Here is a 19479-nt window from a genome sequence, read left to right on the forward strand (position 1 = left end):
GGAAGACGGCCTAACGGTGTGCGGGACCGTAGCCCAGCTTCATGGAGACGGTTGCGAATGGTCCTCGCCGATACCCCAGGAGCAACAGTGTCCCTAATTTGCTGGGAAGTGGCGGTGCGGTCCCCTATTGCACTGCGTAGGATCCTACGGTCTTGGCGTGCATCCGTGCGTCGCTGCGGTCCGGTCCCAGGTCGACGGGCACGTGCACCTTCCGCCGACCACTGGCGACAACATCGATGTACTGTGGAGACCTCACGCCCCACGTATTGAGCAATTCGGCGGTACGTCCACCCGGCCTCCCGCATGCCCACTATACGCCCTCGCTCAAAGTCCGTCAACTGCACATAAGGTTCACGTCCACGCTGTCGCGGCATGCTACCAGTGTTAAAGACTGCGATGGAGCTCCGTATGCCACGGCAAACTGGCTGACACTGACGGCGGCGGTGCACAAATGCTGCGCAGCTAGCGCCATTCGACGGTCAACACCGCGGTTCCTGGTGTGTCCGCTTTGCCGTGTGTGTGATCATTGCTTGTACAGCCCTGTCGCAGTGTCCGGAGCAAGTATGGTGGGTCTGACACACCGGTGTCAATGTGTTCTTTTTTCCATTTCCAGGAGTGTATAAAGAGAAATGTCCTGATTGCCTGACTGACTCATTACGTTTAAGTAGTTCTAAGTTCTAGGGTACTGATGACCTTAGATGTTAAGTCCCATAGTGCTCAGAGACATTTTTAACAAGAAATACGTTTTTAAGCGTCTTTTGAAATTCAACGACTAAGTGGATGAAATACACTGTAAAATTTTTTCGGGAACTAAATCATTATTAAACAACTACGAAATAATTTTCGAAACTAAATATATGAAAAATTGAATTTGGCTTCTCGGCTAGAGATTAAAGAAATGCGTATTTCATTGTTTTTGAACACGTAATTCCTAAGGTGGTCTTATACAGAATGAATTTTTTTATAGAAATATTTCTTTACATTAAAACATTTTTAAAACTACATGTATGAAGACTGGTAATTGACGTCTTGGTTGTAAATAGAGGAGTATGTGTAGAGGATGAAAGATTTTATGCAAATATGAGCCACAAGAACTCAAAATAAAGGAATAAGAAAATCCTCCAACTCATGTTACCAGAATAGTTTTATTGTTAAAAGCACATCCCTCAGCCTTAATGAACGTGAAAAGTTTAGGTGGTGTGGAAGCTCTTTGGCAGTTACCACTAGAAAGCACATTCAGCAGCCTTAATGAATGTGAACAATTTAGGAGGTGTTGCAGTTTGCGGAAACTCTTCAGCAGTTACCACTAGAAATCGACCATTGCCAGAATTGCAGTAAAAAAGAAATGCCATTCTAATACGTTAATTTTTCAGTAGGTTCAAGATGTTCAAATGTGTGTGAAATCTTATGGGACTAAACTGCTAAGGTCATCAGTCCCTAAGCTTACACACTACTTAACCTAAATTATCCTAAGGACAAACACACACACCCATGGCCGAGGGAGGACTCGAACCTCTGCCGGGACCAGCCGCACAGTCCATGACTGCAGCGCCTAGAGCAAATAAGACTATTACTTATTAAAGAATACGGCTGCTGCAAGTTAATAAAAGTATGAGAGCATTTTCCTAGAGCAGGCGAACAGCCTTCATGCTGGCAAAGTTTGAACTGTTGCCAAATTTATCCAAAATGGCGGTTGTTCCTGAATGGTTCCCCACCTCCTCTTTCTGAGTGTAGATGTGGTAACATCTCAATTATATTAATATACAGATTAATTAGTATGCAAATTAATTAAATTAGTTATGCGAATTAATTATATTCAAAATGGTGGAAAATTAAAAGCATTCTGTATTCAGGTCACAAGAGGCCCATCGGGACCATCCGAGCGCCGTGTCATCCTCATCTGAGGATGTGGATAGGAGGGGCATGTGATCAGCAGTCTCCCGGTCGCTATGCTTGTTTCTTTGACCAGAGCCGCTACTATTCGGTCGAGTAGCTCCTCAATTGGCATCACGAGGCTGAGTGCACCCCAAAAAATGGCAAACAGAGCATGGCGACCGAGACAGTCACCTATCCAAGTGCCAGCCACGCCCGACAGTGCTTAACTTCAGTGATCTGCCGGGAACCGGTGTACCCACTGCGGTAAGGCCGTTGGCAGGGCAATTAAGATAGGGCATAATTTCAAATTTTGGAGCCATAGTTCACAGTTCCACCAACAGAGGGCACTGTCGGATCCCCCTCTCCCCTGCCCAACTTTTTCTCTTGTGAAATGCCAATATAATGACTCAGTCTGTGCTGAGCTACTGGAGAGGAAGGTACAGTCTTTATGTATTTATTCTGGTGTGAAATGTGTCTGTGGTGGTGTTATTCTGCTGCTGGACTGTCTTGTACACTCTACCATCTTCCGCCATCACTTTCCACTACTTCCCCCCCCCCTTTCTACCACCCCACCCTATCTCCATTTGTTTCTGATAACGTTTGTATATGTTCACCTCGAAGTTTGAAGACTGAATGCTGTATTCCACAATATATACGAAGCCGTTGGGATCCAGCACGGCGTTCCGTATTACCCTCCTGAACCCACCGATTCCATATTCTGCTAACAGTCATTGGACCTCGACCAACGCGAGCAGTAGTGTTGCCGTACGATAAACCGCAATCGCGATAGGTTACAATCCGACCTTCATCAAAGTCGGAAACGTGATGGTATGCATTTCTCTTCCTTACACGTGGCATCACAACAACGTTTCACCAGGCAACGCCGGTAAACTACTGATTGTATACGAGAAATCGGTTGGAAACTTTACTCATGTCAGCACGTTGTAGGTGTAGCCACCGGCGCCAACCTTGTGTGAATGCTCTGAAAAACTAATCATTTGCATATCACAGCATCTTCTTCCTATCGGTTAAATTTCACACCTGTAGCACGTCATATTCGTGGTGTAGCAATTTTAATGGCCCGTAGTGTAAATAGGGGAACAGTAACATATCCCGTGGGACGAAGTGCTTCACGTTGCTGTAAACTAATCAAGTTTCTGTAGATTTTGTTATTAGCAAACAGAGTCTTTTCTACTACCCGTCACAGATGATCTTACACCGTGTGACGTTTAGTTTTCTGCCTACATCTCCAGGGAGTGTGTCTTGTTGTCAATAAGAAACGCTGCCTTCCGGCATCCGAACACGCAGAAAGTTTCTTGCGTATATGGTTTACCCCAGAGCCAGAATGCGCTTCCCAAAGTGCTCCTCTAGGACATCAAAAATTATCCTGCTTCGATAGGGTCGAGCTTTGCCTTGAATGAAATACATCTTGTAGACATCAGTGTCACTTTGGATAACGGGGATGAAATCTTCTTCCAAAACTTCACTTAGCGTTTGGTACGCACCGCGTCATCAAGGAATATCGCCCCGATTATTCCGTAACTGGGCACTGGAGCCCGCGAAGAGACTTCTCGATCGCGAAATGCAGATTCTTAGTCCCCCAAAGGCGACAATTTTGCTTATTGACGAACTCATCCAAATGAAAGTGGGCTTCGTCGCTAAGCCAAACCATACATCACATAAGAAATACCACCATTCTCCGTGGCCAACGGTGCAGTTTGAATGTCGTAACGCAAACTGTTCAGAAGTTATGACTAGTTCATTTCATATATGTGAATAATTGGATTGGTTGTTGGGTTGTTTGGAGGAAGAGACCAAACAGCGAGACCATCGGTCTCATCGGATTAGGGAAGGAACTGTCCCGGCATTTGCCTGGAGCGATTTAGGGAAATCACGGATAACATAAATCAGGATGGCTGGACACGGGATTGAACCGTCGTCCTCCCGAATACGAGTCCAGTGTGCTAACCACTGCATCACCACGCTCGTTAGTTCAATAATTGTCACCCTCTGTATGCACATGTACTTAAGAAATACATAGCAAAAGCTACGGGTAAACAACTAATCCTACAGTTCTGGAACAATTTCAGCCAAATTTCGTACACTTCTTACGTACGATCTGGAAACAGGTACTGTGGGAGTAAAAAACGTCCTACTGGGGTGAGCGTGATGACTTGGAGACAGAAGGAGGAAATGGACAGACAGCGAGAAGGAACGAGGAAATGGACAGAGATAGGGGAGAGGGAGGAGCGGAACAGAGCGAGGGGGAGGGGTAAACGGAAAGAGATAGAAAGAAAAAGAGATGGTCAGAGACGGAGGGAGGAAGAGGTACATACACATTTACATCTACATACATACTCCGCAATCCACCATACGGTGCGTGGCGGAGGGTACCTCGTACCACAACTAGCATCTTCTCTCCCTGTTCCACTCCCAAACAGAACGAGGCAAAAATGGCTGCCTATTTGCCTCTGTACGAGCCATAATCTCTCTTATCTATATCTTTGTGGTCTTTCCGCGAGATATAAGTTCGCAGCAGTAAAATTGTACAGCAGTCAGCCGCAAATACTGGTTCTCTAAATTTCCTCAGTAGCGATTCACGAAAAGCGCGTCTCCTTTCCTCTAGAGACTCCCACCTGAGTTCCTGAAGTATTTCCGTAACACTCGCGTGCTGATCAAACCTATCAGTAACAAATCTAGCTGCCGGCCTCTTAATTGCTTCTATGTCCTCCCTCAATCCGAGATGATAGGGATCCCAAAAGCTCGAGCAGTACTCAAAAATAGGTCGTATTAGTGTTTTATAAGCGCTCTCCTTTACAGATGAACCACATCTTCCCAGAATTCTACCAACGAACCGAAGACGACTATCCGCCTTCCCCACAACTGCCATTACATGCTTATCCCACTTCATATCGCTCTGCAATGTTACGCCCAAATATTTAATCGACGTGAATGTGTCAAGCGCTACACTACTAATAGAGTATTCAAACATTACGGGATTATTTTTCCTATTAACCTGCATTAATTTACATTTATCTGTATTTAGAGTTAGCTGCCATTCTTGACACCAATCACAAATCCTATCCAAGTCATCTTGTATCCTCCTACAGTCAATCAACGACGCCACCTTCCCGTACACCACAGCATCATCAGCTTACAGCCACCTATTGCTATCCACCTTATCCAAAAGATCATTTATGTACCGGCTGATCAAAAAGTCAGTATAAATTTGAAAACTTAATAAACCACGGAATAATGTACATAGAGAAGTTAAAATTGACACACATGCTTGGAATGACATGGGGTTTCATGAGAACCAAAAACAATTGCTAAACGCGTGAAAGATCTCTTGCGGGCGTCGTTTGGTGATGATCGTGTGCTCAGCCGCCACTTTCGTCATGATTGGCCTCCCAGGTCCCCAGACCCCAGTCCTTGTGATTATTGTCTTTGGGGTTACCTGAAGTCGCAAGTGTATCATAACTGACCGACATTTGTAGGGATGTTGAAAGACAACATCCGACGCCAATGCCTCACCATAACTCCTGACATGCTTTACAGTGCTGCTCGCAACATTATTCCTCGACTACAGCTATTGTCCGCAGCTCGTGGTCGTGCGGTAATGTTCTCGATTCCCACGCCCGGATTCCGGGGTTCGATTCCCGGCGGGGTCAGGGATTTTCTCTGCCTCGTGATGACTGGGTGTTGTGTGATGTTCTTAGGTTAGTTAGGTTTAACTAGTTCTAAGTTCTAGGGGACTGATGACCATAGATGTTAAGTCACATAGTACTCAGAGCCATTTAAACCATTTGACTACAGCTATTGTTGAGGAATGATGGTGGACATATTGAGCATTTCCTGTAAAGAACATCATCTTTGCCTTGTCTTACTTTGTTATGATAATTATTGCTATTATGATGAGATGAAGCGCCATCGTCGGACACTTTGTGAACTTTTGTATTTTTTTTTTTTTTTTTGTTCTAATAAAAACCCCTGTCATTCCAAGCATGTGAGTCCATTTGTACCTCTCTATCTACATTATTCCGTGATTTATTCAGTTTTTAAATTTATACTGACTGTTTGATCACCCGGTACATAGAAAACAACAGCGGACCTACCACACTTCCGTGGGGCACTCCAGATGATTCCCTCACCTTCGATGAACACTCAACATCGAGCGAGAGAAAAGGAGAAAAAAAAACAGAGGACGAAATAGAGAGACTGTCAGATAGGGGATGAAGGATGAGATCGACAAAAGGGCCGGGGGGGTGGGGGGGGGGGGGGGGAGAGGAGATGAGCTACTAATGTAGAAGGGTGGCATAGGCAGATATCCTAGCAAAGCCGGGTGCTCAGTTAGTATGAACGATAAAGAGTATAAATACTCTCAAAAGCAAAAAGTACATCTTATTTTCCAAATTGTACATAAGTAATCATGTGGAGCCTGTAAACGCGAAGAGAGAGTCTTAGTACGACACGCTTCATTATTATCTCTGCGTGCTGGATCTGTCTCCCATTAGCTGCGAAAACATTACCACAGATGTGTTTCCGCTGATCCAGCGGCGCGGCAGCGAAACTCATTAGCGCAGTCAATTTCGCGGGCACGGCATAAGTTTAGGGGCGAGACTCGATGACGGCGGGGATGGCAAGTTGAGAGGCGACTGGAGACAGGATTCTGTTTCGCCCGCCAGAGCAGCCGTGGAATTAGACGGAAGGCTGGCGACGTGTGAGCAGACGGCGGGAGGTGACGCCGGGGGCGTGACGGAGAGGGCGTCGCGACGCCGGATGTGTGGGGTCGCGGCTGGCAGGCGCCCCGGGCATTAATCTCCGGCGCGGGCTTCACACTTGTCTCCCTCGATGGCATCACCGGCGCTACACTGATCCGGGAAATTCGCTGTATCCTGTCGCGGGCCCGCCTGTCGCCGAAACACCGCGCGAGAAGAGCCGTCTGACAACGCTCCCGTGGCCTCAGCTTCTTCTGTGTCTCCTCCGTAATACTGAGAAGCTGTAATTAAGGATTCACTGTTTGCTTCAGATGGAGATCAAAACTTGGCGCAGCCCTAAGAGAGAACGCTTCAGTGAGCCTTTCTCGACTATAGACCATGTGCCCTGCGGATTCACATTATATGTTTTTAGTGCAATTGTATCTAATGCCGATTTGAACATTCCTCAAAGTGCGCAAGGTAGAAAGTAACTGCAAACAAAACTAGGATAACAGATGAAATACTTCAAATAAAAAAAGGAACTACAAAAATTGCCACGCAAATACAGGACTACAGCAGTGTGGCACTCAAGAATGAAGTAAATAGGATGTGCAGGGAAGCCAAACTGTCGTAGTAAAACTGTGAAGACATCGAAAACTAAATATAATGGGACTTTATACCTAGTGATCAAAAAGTCATCTAGATAGAGAGGTAAAAGTTCACACACATGCTTGGAATGACATGGGGTTTTATTGGAACAAAAAAAAATACAAATTATTGCTAGACGCGTGAAAGATCTCTTGCGCGCGGTTTTTGGTGATGATCGTGTGCTCAGGCGCCACTTTCATCATGCTTGGCCTCCCAGGTCCCCAGACCTCAGTCCTTGTGATTATTGTCTTTGGGGTTACCTGAAGTCGCAAGTGTATCATAACTGACCGACATTTGTAGGGATGTTGAAAGACAACATCCGACGCCAATGCCTCACCATAACTCCGGACATGCTTTACAGTGCTGTAGACAACATTATTCCTCGACTACAGCTATTGTTGAGGAATGATTGCGGACATATTGAGCATTTCCTGTAAAGAACATCATCTTTGCTTTGTCTTACTTTGTTACGCTAATTATTGCTATTCTGATCAGATGAAGCGCTATCTGTCGGAAATTTTGTGAACTTTTGTATTTTTTTGGTTCTAGTAAAAGCCCGTGTCATTCCAAGCATGTGTGTCAATTTGTACTTCTCTATCTACATTATTCGGTGATTTATTCAATTATCAAATTGCTACTGACTTTTTGATCACCCTGTGTATATATATGTTAAAGTCAAAACCCGTTTTTAGTTAGAACGCGTTCTTACTAGTTAAAAGCCCGCTGGAGTGGCTGAGCGGTTCTCGGCGCTACACTCTGGAATCGTGTGACCGCTACGGTCGCAGGTTCAAATCCTGCCTCGGGCATGGATATTTGTGATGTCCTTAGGTTAGTTAGGTTTAAGTAGTTGTAAGTTCTAGGGGACTGATGACCTCAGAAGTTAAGTCCCATAGTGCTCAGAGCCATTTTTGTCCCTATACCCGACACGTCCATCCGCTCGATACAATTTGAAACGAGACTCGTCAGACCAGGCAACATGCTTCCAGTCGTCAACAGTCCAATTCGGCGTTGAGGGGACCAGGCGAGGCGAAAACTTTGTGTCGTGTGGTCATAGAGGCTACACGAGTGGTTCTTCGGCTCCGAAAGCCCATATAGATGATGTTTCGTTGAATGTTTATAACGGACTTTTTACGTTGCGATAAATTTATTTTATTTTTTGTTAGATGTTTTCGTTAATATCATCCTTGAACGTGACTTTATATTTAATTAAAGATTGCGAGCTCATTAAAAGCTATTGTCTCGTGATTAGGATCAATCCCTCTTTCCTCCTAAATAGTTACCATTCATTAACATTTACGCCATAAGAAAAAGGATTATTAATAAATGTGATGTTAACTGACAATTACTTGTTATTCCGTTAGTGTGGAACCGACGTAATATCTCTGAAATGACATTGACATATAATTTGTTAAATACTGAACTGAGATAGGGAGTAAATTGAAATAAGTGAACATTTGATACTGAGACTATAGAACCAGAGGCGCTTAAGGCTTCTCTTTTCCAAAATGGCAAATAGTCGACATTATGTATTGCACTTATTTTGATGACACGCTGTTAAAACAAAGGAACGTTGAGTCTCTGTACGAGTAATAAAATTAAATCTAAAAACATAATAAAGGCGAACTCCGCTTTAACAAACTGTATTGCGTGTCGTCATCGGGCAATAACTGCTCAACCCTGGAGACTTGTGTGGTGAAATTAGAAATCGGACATATAAAACAAACTTAAATATCCATTCAAGCTACAGTGGATTCGGCACAACACGACGTGGGCAGTTATATGGTTCTCTTGCTGACACCTGTTGATGGTCCAGCACTGAAATCTGCAGCAATTTGTGCAAAGGTTGCACTGCTGTCACGTTGAACGATTCTCTAAAAGGCGCCATTGGTCCCGTTCTTGCAGAAACTTTTTCCGGCAGCAGCGATGCGGAGACTTGATGTTTCACCGGATTCCTGATATTCACGGTATCTTCATGAGATGGTCGCGCAGTAAAATCCCCAGTTCATCGCTACCTCGAAGATCTGCGTCCCATCGCTCGTGCACCGACTATTACACCAACGTTCAAACTCACTTAAATCTCAAAAACGTGCCATTGTAACAGTAGTAGCCGATCCAACAACTGCACCAGACACTTGTCTTATAGACGTGTTGCCGGACGCAGCGCAGTATTTCGCTTGTTTACAGGTCTTTGTATTTGAATGGGCATGCCTATACCAGTTTCTTGGGCACTTCAGTGTAAAATCAAGGGCGGCAACATTGAGTCCAATGGTCCAATGAGAATTCTACTGTTGAACTCAGAGGAGAGAGAGCGGATAGGTGGGAAGAGTACATTGAAGGCCTCTATGAAGGGGATGAATTGTCTGATCTGATAAAGAAGTTCGACTCGATATAGAAGAGATAAGGCATCCACTATCAGAATTTAACAGCACTTTTTAATACTTGACATTAAATTAAGGCAGGATAGGTAGATCACATTGCATAGGAATTTCTAAACTTGTTGGGGGCTGTCACAACCAAACCACTATTAAAACGGTGTGTACAGTCAATGAGACTTGGATATACCATCAGACTTTCGGGAAAATATTATCCGTTCAATCCCGAAGATAGTGGGAAAGTGTGTAAACTATGGCACTATAAGCTTAACAGCTTGCTCATCCAAGTTGTTGACAAGAATAATACTGAGAAAAAAAGGAAATGAAATTGAGAAAGGGAGTGCTGAGGATGAATGTGGCTCCAGGAAAGGAAAATGCACTGTGTAAAGGAAACAAGTCTGAAGTAAATTCAAGACCGTTTCATAGGAGTTGTCGACGTGGGAAAAGCGTTCCACAATATCAAACGACGCAAGATGTTCGAAATTGTGAGAAAAGTACGAGGAACCCATAAGGAAAGACGAGTAATGCGAGAATTGAGAGGCAGCAATAAGACAGCAAGACCAAGAAGGAAGTTCTCGGATGACAAATGGTGTAATACAGGGATGTAGTCTTTGTCCCTACTATCAAACCTATAAATCGAAGAAGCATTACAGAAAAGAAAGAAATGTCGAAGAGCCGCATTAAAATTCAGGCTGAAAGTATATCAATGGTGATAATCAATGATGACATTTCAATCCTCACTGAAGGCGAAGGAGAATTATAAGAGCTGTTGAATGGAATGAACAGTCTAATGAGCACAGAATATGTATTTGAGAAGAAAAACAAAAGTAATGAGAAGTAGCAGAAATGAGAAAAGTGCAAAATTAATATCAAAATTAATTACCACAAACTAGACACACTTAAGGAATTTGGCTACCTACGCAGCAAAATAACCCATGACGGACGGAGCAATGGGAACATGAAAAGCAGACTAGCACTGATAAAAATGGCATTCTTGGCCAAGAGAAGTCTACCAGTATCAAGAATAAGACTTAATTTGAGGAAGAAATTTCTGAGAATGTACTTTAGAAGCACACACTGTACGATAGCAGATCATGATCTCGGAGTGAACCGCAACAGAAGAGAATCGACGCGGTTGACATGTGATGCTACAGAAGAATGTTGAAAATGAGGTGGAATGATAAAGTAAGGAATGAGAAGGTTTCTCCTTAGAATCGGCGAGGGAAAAACATTGCAAAACAAAAATGGTTCAAATGGCTCTGAGAACTATGGGACACAACTGATGAGGTCCCCTAGAACTTAGAACTACTTAAACCTAACTAACCTGAGGACATCACACACATCCATGCCCGAGGCAGGATTCGAACCTGGGACTTTAGCGGTAGCGCGGTTCCAGACTATAAACCCTAGAACCTCTCTGCCACATTGCAAAACACTGTCAATAAGAAGACACAGGATAATGGGACATGTGTTAAGCTCTAGAAGGTTAAAACTGTAAGCGAAGACTAGACTAGAACACATTCAGCGAATAGAAATTGAGGACGTGAGATGAAAGAGCAGAACTGTGGTTGACAGAGGAATTAGTGACAGGTCACATCAGACGAGTCAGGAGGATGAAAAAATAAATAAATAAACTAAAAACAACTAAAATCGCACAATATGGTGTTCGCAAAAGCGAACGGGGGAATTCATTTGTTATCAGATGCTCCACAAAGCGCTCATCAGTTCTGCAAACAGAAAGAAATAGCTGTCATGCCGTCGAGTGCAAAAAGGAAATCGACATTTATACGGTCACTGTAAATGAAAAACTGATGAGGAAGTGGGACCAGCGGGCAAGCTTGACACTGCTTCGAAAATAGATTCGTTGAAAGGACGACTACTTACTCGTAAATTAACTGAGGCTGAGCGAGCGTAGCTAGTGACTCTTAATGGACTTTAACAGGACATCGCAATTACTTTCTCAAAGAAGAATATAATCATCCTCGCTACCAGAGCCAATTCCTCTCGAGATCGCAACGACGCATTGTTCTCGGCAGGAGGCGAGAGCCGTGCAGAATCGGCTCTCTTATGTTTCTTTAACTTTACTGTGGAACTGTAGTGCTCAAATGGTTCAAATGGCTCTGAGCACTATGGGACTTAACATCTGAGGTCATCAGTCCCCTAGAACGTACAACTATTTCAACCTAACTAACCTAAGGACATCACACACATCCATGTCCGAGGCAGGATTCGAACCTGCGACCGTAGCAGTCTCGCGGTTCCAGACTGAAGCACCTACAACCGCTCGGCCATTCCGGCCGGCGAACTGTGGTGCTTAATCGGAATATTAATATGCTGTTCTCTTGCCTCCTAGCATAGTGATAACATCGGTTGCTAACTACACACTACAGGAATATGTACTGAAAATAATAGAACACAGAAGCAATATCACTGTCTAAGCTTGCTTCTCCAATGTTTATCTCACTGTTGTGTAGAGAAAGCAAGTAAAATACAACATTATTTCCTGGTCCACACAGACAAAATTTGCCCAGCCTCAGCGCTCAGTACACATTACCCGTTCTTCAAATGATTCCAAACACATAAGGCACTTTGCAGTCTTTTCTGTTGACCCATTATTTCCAGAAAAATTCCAGCTTTGTAACTGGCTTTCCAAGGTCACCATTTGCGTATTTATTTTATTTTGGACCACTCCATTTCCGCTCTCTTCAACTCTCCTTAGAATTTATTCTTTCTGCTTTTATTATCTTCTCGTAGGTGACGGTCTTTTTCTATTCTGATTTTTGAAAACGCTCCAGTTGTCTCCCTCACTGTCATCCTATTAGACATAACCTTCCTCACAGCCATTTTCGTGCACTCTTCATTAAATTTTATTTTTATTTTTTTCTCATTGTCGTGAAGAAGCACGTTGAAGAAAATATAATGTAAAGATTGAAATTACTTTTTACCGATGCTGAAAGACAGTCGTGCGGCCAGTACTGCACAACAAACACACATTAGGATCTAGCCATATAGTATGTTCTTTTATAGAAATCAGTGAGCAACGTTTGATAGATGTCATCCCGTAAGTACATTTCTGGCCATTAAAATTGCTACACCAAGAAAAAATGCAGATTATAAACGGGTATTCGTTGTACAAATATATTATACTAGAACTGTCATGTGATTACATTTTCACGTAATTTGGGTGCATAGATCCTGAGAAGTCAGTACCCAGAACAACCACCTCTGGCAGTAATAACGGCCTTGATACGCCTGGGCATTGAGTCAGAGCTTGGATGGCGTATACAGGTACAGTTGCCCATGCAGCTTCAACACGATACCACAGTTCAACAAGAGTAGTGACTGGTTTATTGTGACGAGCCAGTTGTTCGGCCAAATTGGTGAGAGGCCTGGAGAATGTGCTGGACAGATCAGCACTCGAACATTTTTTGTATCCAAAAAGGCCCGTAGAGGAGCTGCAAAATACGGTCGTGCATTATCCTGCTGAAATGTAGGGTTTCGCACGGATCGAATAAAGGGTAGAGCCACGGTTCGTAACACATCTGAAATGTAACGTCCACAGTTCAAAGTGCGTCAATGTGAACAAGAGGTGACTTGTAACCAATGGCACCCCATACTACCAGGCAAGGTGATACGCCAGTATGTCGATGACAAACACACGCTTCCAATATGCGTTCACCGCGATGTCGCCAAACACGGATGCGACCATCATGATGCTGTAAACAGAACCTGGATTCATCCGAAAAAATGACGTTTTGTCATTCGGGCACTCAAGTTCGTCGTTGAGTCCACTATTGCAGTCGCCATGTGGATAAGATGCCTGTCATCTCGACTGCTAGTGATACGAGGCCGTTGGGATCCAGCACGGCGTTCCGTATTACCCTCCTGAACCCACCGATTCCATATTCTGCTAACAGTCATTGGAACTCCACCAAGGCGAGCAGCAATGTCGCGATACGATAAACCGCAATCGCGATAGGCTACAGTCCGACATTTATAAAAGTCGGAAACGTTTTGGTGCGCATTACTCCTCCTTACACGAGGCATCACAACAACGTTTCACCAGGCAACGCCCGTCAACTGCTGTTTGTGTATCAGAAATCGGTTGGAAACTTTCCTTTGTCAGCACGTTGTAGGTGTCGTCACCGGCGCCACACTTGTGTGAATGGTCTGAAAAGCTAATCATTTGCATATCACAGCATCTTCTTCCTGTCTGTTAAATTTCGCCTCTGTAGCACGTCATATTCGTGGTGTAGCAATTTTAATGGCCAGTAGTGTACTACAGATAGTGGAATTACAGTAACGATATTACCTCAGAGAACAAAATATCTTCCGTTCTCTAAGGGCTACAGCAACACCATCACGCTTTCGTAGGATACAAAGCACTGAAGAGAGGAAGAAGGTACACGACTCCAGTGCAAGTGGATACATAAGCTTGCTTCTTGCTACCGTACACTTCTGCCATTTGGAGCCAGAAAGGCAAATCACAGTGGTGTCAGGTATTGTAAGCCGGCCGGTACTGGTAGCTGCTGTGAACGCCTGGTTATATGGGGTCCATCGGAAAGTTTTGTTGGTTCAAATTATGTTTTTGAAACCCTTTCACAAAATACATAAACATGTTAACACACTTTCAGGTGTGGAAAATGTTGTCTGGCATATGGCCTTATTTACTGCGCTGATGTTGAGGAAGTCTGTTCGCGAAATTTGCAGTGACTGACTTCACTTGCATTTCGCGAACAACACGTCGAATTTACTTCTGTAGCTCGGTGGTGTAATCATAAAGGGGTCTAATGATGAATGTCAATTATTTAAGATTTCACGAAAGATAAAAAGAATCTACGGTGTAAGTCACATTACCCTGTTGGTCACTTGGTCACTGTTAAGGGAAATGCGATCCGGAAACCGCCCATGCATCTATTCATTTGCTTCGAGAGACGTGTGACATCCGTTCATGGTGAAAAAACAATTTATGAACCTCAATTCCATAGAAATAAGGCCACATCAGGCGTTATCGGTTTCCATTAATTATCACAGTTTGTCCTGCCCATCTTCAAAAATGTGAGTACCGATGAATCTACCCTCACAAAAGCCACAAAAAACCTTCACTCGCTGTGGATGCCTTTTCCTCTCTTGAACCGTGGAAAGATTTTGTGAGTACCAGGCGTGTCCCTTCTGTTCCTTCACAAATCATTTAAGTGTGCTTCCCCATTAACGACGATATCCCCGCAAAACAATCGTCTCTCTGTAGTCTTCCCTGAAACAAGTCAACCAAAAGTACCTTTTCCCTTCTTTCCGCTGCAGCGATAACTGGATTTCGTAAGAGAGGTAATGATGATCATACCGAAGTATAAACCGTACTGAAGAGTATCCTATACCCAATTGTAGAACCTACGAAGAACTGACTTGTCTGTACCAGAAATCATACTGTCGGCGACCACCGCAACGTTGTCGGTCAGAACGATGCCGCCCAGAACTCTCGATATTCATTGTCAAACCCGTTTCATTGAATTCCAGAATAAATCTGCAAACTGTAGGTACAAACGACGATGCATTGTGACGTAGAATCTCACGAAGTCCTCTTGCAGCTGCTGCATAACTTCCACTGTTCTGATAAAATGTGTTCACCGTCAGCAGACACTGTGCAGTAGTAAGACATGCAATGAAGAAATAAAATTCAGACTGAAGCAACAATCGGAATGTTTTGGAAGCTGATATGATACCACATAAATGTGATCAACCGACCAATAACAAAATGCGTACTACGTGATTCAAAACCGGCGCACTTTTTGAACGGCCCTTAATTTTCTTTTTCATTTCCTCCGTTGTTGTCTGTCCGTCTTAACGTACAGTATATTTCTTTTAATACTTTTCCTGTTGCTGTTGAGATAAGTTTTACTTCTGAACGAAGTTAACGGCAGGCTACGCATGGGATGGTAATTTCCTGATCCGGCTTTTGATAGTCTCTGACCGATGTTGCGGGATGACGCAGAACGTCGGCGGGAGTCCATTACCTGTTGTCGAATGGCAGGCAGAGACATGAATGGGTTACGATAGATGCGATAGGTGCGATTCTCCATTGTGGTGATTACACGTGGACGGCAGGAAACTCGACGACCCCAAAAATCAAGTTATTCCACTGCTGGATTATCCGGCGAAATGGAGACCGACAAATAGGCCTCTTTAAACCGTAGGGTGCTGATAAGGCTTTCTCACACGAGTAACCGACGTCTCCGTGTCCTTCAAGTTATCGCTCAACATCTATCACACTAGTTATACGCAGATGAGCCAAGACATTATGACCATCTTCTTAACAGCTTGTTTGTCCATCTCGGAATGAAATACGGAGTCCGCCAGAAAAATGTATACACATTTTAGGGAACGAAAGTATTACTTACGTGTTTATTTTACATTTAATAATTGATCACACATGTTGTACAACCTTCAGTTTAGCACATGGTTACTTTAAATGCTCAAAATGTTCACCGTTGGCGGCTATACGCATAACAAACGACGAGCGGTCGCCGTGGAGATCGCTGCACATGTCGCTGTAATCTCCTGGCGAAATTCCTCCAGCGTTCGTGACTTACGCCGATAGGCGTTATGTTTCACAGTTTCCCACAAGTAAAAGTCCATAGGTGTTAGATCTGGCGACCGTGGAGGGAAATCAATGGGCCCTCTTAGTCCAATTCAATGCCCCGGAAAACTGCCATCCAGGAAAGCTCTTATGGCTAGGTGGTAGTGTGGTGGCACCCCGTCGTGTTGGTAGAAGACCTCTTCGTCAGTTCCATAGAGCGTACAAATACCTGGCAAAACGGACGTGTGCAGATACACTTCACTAGTGACAGTAGCATCAAAGGAAAAAGGGTCCTACGAGGTCCCTAAATGATAGTCCACACTACACATGAAACCCTGCTAGACTGACCGCTTTATCCACATAAATATGCCAATTTTCTGGTGCCCAGTACACACTGTTGTTTCGATTCACGGTCCCATTAAGTTTCAATTGCGCCTCGTCACTCCACACTATCTTCGTCGCAAATTGTTCATCAGTTGTCATTTGCTGATAACATTCGCAAAACTGCATTCGGCGATCAGAATCGTCATCATTAATAGCGTGAAGTAATTGTGGAATGTAAACTTTCCAGTTTGCGGCTTTCAGAATTGTTCGTACACCTGTACTGCTAACCCCCATTTCACGTGTACATTGCACAGCAGACTTCTGAGGAGAATTAACAAACGTTTGTAATAGCCAAGAAACTAGCAAATGTCTGACTGATAGATTTAATGAAAACAGATGTAAGTATTAAACCTGTAAATATTAGAAGTTTACATTTAATTTATCTACATAATATTACTGTTTATTGACTGAAACTCAAATTTTTTAAATTACATTTTTCTGATGTGTTTAACTGACGTGTTACACACTCAGGAGGACTCCCTCTTTTATGTGTCTATTGAAATGAATAATTAATCTAATCTAATCGAAACGAGAGCCGACGAAGCAGGACTTCCAGCTGCACGCTGTCTTCCTGATCTTCCTTTGTGAATATCAAAAATCGTCTCATGCAATTCAAACTTATCAATGATGGTTTAATTGTTTGGTGGGTTGGCTGTTCTGTTTCAAAATCCCGCCTCTACTGACGTTGCACTCAACGGCATTATCAAACTTAAAAAAAAAAACACTCCACAATACATTTTCGTTGCTCGGATGTCAAGCGTCCTCCAGGCATCTTGTTTTCCCAATACCGAGATGGAAGTACTAACATCTGTTGAGCCAAAGACCATACTACAACACACTCGTAACTCAAATCGAACGACAATATCGATATCTTGATAGATCCAGACAAAGTGTATACATTTTTCTGGCGGACTCTGTACATAACTGATTCTGCATATCAGAGATCCAACAGTTTCTTCGTAGGTTATTGGAGACACGTCTACGCAGAGGTCATGTAATACGCGTACGCAGTGATGGCGCCCGATAGCGGCCCACATGGGTTCAATAGGATTTACATTTTTGATAGGATTTACATCAGGCGAGTTTCGTAACCGAGACATCAATGTGAATTCATTATAATGCTCTTCAAAATACTGTAGCAGTATTCTGGCTCCGAGACACGGACAGTTATTTTGCTGAAAGATGACATCGCAGTCGGGAATACATCAACCACGGAGGTATGCAGGTGGTTCGCAGCTGTCAGCGTGACTTAGATGTCTACCACAGGTAACACGCAAGCGCAGGAGAATATCTCCCCAGTATAATACTGATCCCACCTTCCCGTGTCCATGGCACGCTACACGTTTCGAGACGCCATTTACCTCGACGACTGCGTTTATGGAGACGACCATCGATATAGCATAGCAAAAATTTGACTGACTCGAAGAGCCTACACGTTTCCATCGATCGACGGTCTCACCGCGGTAGTCCAGTGACCACTGCCATGTAACTGACGATGTCGGTGGGTCAACATGTGAACACGAAGGGGTGTCCTGCTGCGGAGCTCCATGTTCGACAATGTACCAGGAAAGCTGTGATCCAAAACACTTGTCTCTGCACGAGCATTGCGCTCTTTCGGCAGAGACGCCAAAGATCACCATCTACCATACTTTATGAAGCAGATAAGCTCTGAAACTCACATTCTATAAAGAGTTGTGGACGTCCGTAGATGCTCACAACAGTAGCACATGGTCTCTGTGTAATAATAACCTGTTTTTTGTCGCTTATCTCAATGGATTTCCCCGTTTGCAGCCCATGTCTTCGCTATGGTGATCCCCCTTCCGTGTCTCCTTCGCGTACGAACTTTTGTTACCGCGTCCCGTGCTCGCAAAGCCACCAGGCGGCATCCAACGTAGCGGTGGGCAGTGGTCATAACGTTTTGGCTTATCAGTGAATATCGTATCGGGCTAGGTAATAACAGTCAACACGAACAACGCTAATGCGTTCTGGCGGTCGTTGGACCTGCCAGAGAGCATTGCACCTCTGATTATTCACATACTTGTATGTATTGTATTGTATGTTAACCGGGGACCTGGAAAGGACGGAGAGGCTCCGTCCCCGCCGCAGCCGCTGTGGTCCACAACCCCACGACGACTACCTCAGTCCACTTCAACCCTTCATCGCCCCACACCGAACCCAGGGTTACTGTGCGGTTCAGCCCCCGGTGGACCCCCAGGGAAAGTCTCACACCAGACGAGTGTAACCCCTATGTTTGCATGGTAATGGTGGTGTACGCGTACGTGGAGAACTTGTTTGTGCAACAATCGCCGACATAGTGTAACTGAGGCGGAATAAGGGGAACTTGCCTGCATTCATTATCCCAGGAAGGGGAAACTTTATTGACACATTCCTGGGGTCAGATACATCACATGATCACACTGACAGAACCACAGACACATAGACACAGGCAACAGAGCATGCACAATGTCGGCACTAGTACAGTGTATATATACCTTTCGCAGCATTGCAGGCTGCTATTCTCCCATGGAGACGATCGTCGAGATGCTGGATGTAGTCCTGTGGAACGGCTTGCCAGGCCATTTCCACCTGGCGCCTCAGTTGGACTAGCGTTCGTACTGGACGTGCAGACCGCGTGAGACGACGCTTCATCCAGTCCCAAACATGCTCAATGGGGGACAGATCCGGAGATCTTGCTGGCCAGGGTAGTTGACTTACACCTTCTAGAGCACGTTGGGTGGCACGGGATACATGCGGACGTGCATTGTCCTGTTGGAACAGCAAGTTCCCTTGCCGGTCTAGGAATGGTAGAACGATGGGTTCGACGACGGTTTGGATGTACCGTGCACTATTCAGTGTCCCCTCGACGATCACCAGAGGTGTACGGCCAGTGTAGGAGATCGCTCCCCACACCTTGATGCCGGGTGTTGGC

This window comes from Schistocerca gregaria, chromosome 6 (assembly GCF_023897955.1).
Source record: "Schistocerca gregaria isolate iqSchGreg1 chromosome 6, iqSchGreg1.2, whole genome shotgun sequence".
Classification (NCBI taxonomy): domain Eukaryota; kingdom Metazoa; phylum Arthropoda; class Insecta; order Orthoptera; family Acrididae; genus Schistocerca; species Schistocerca gregaria.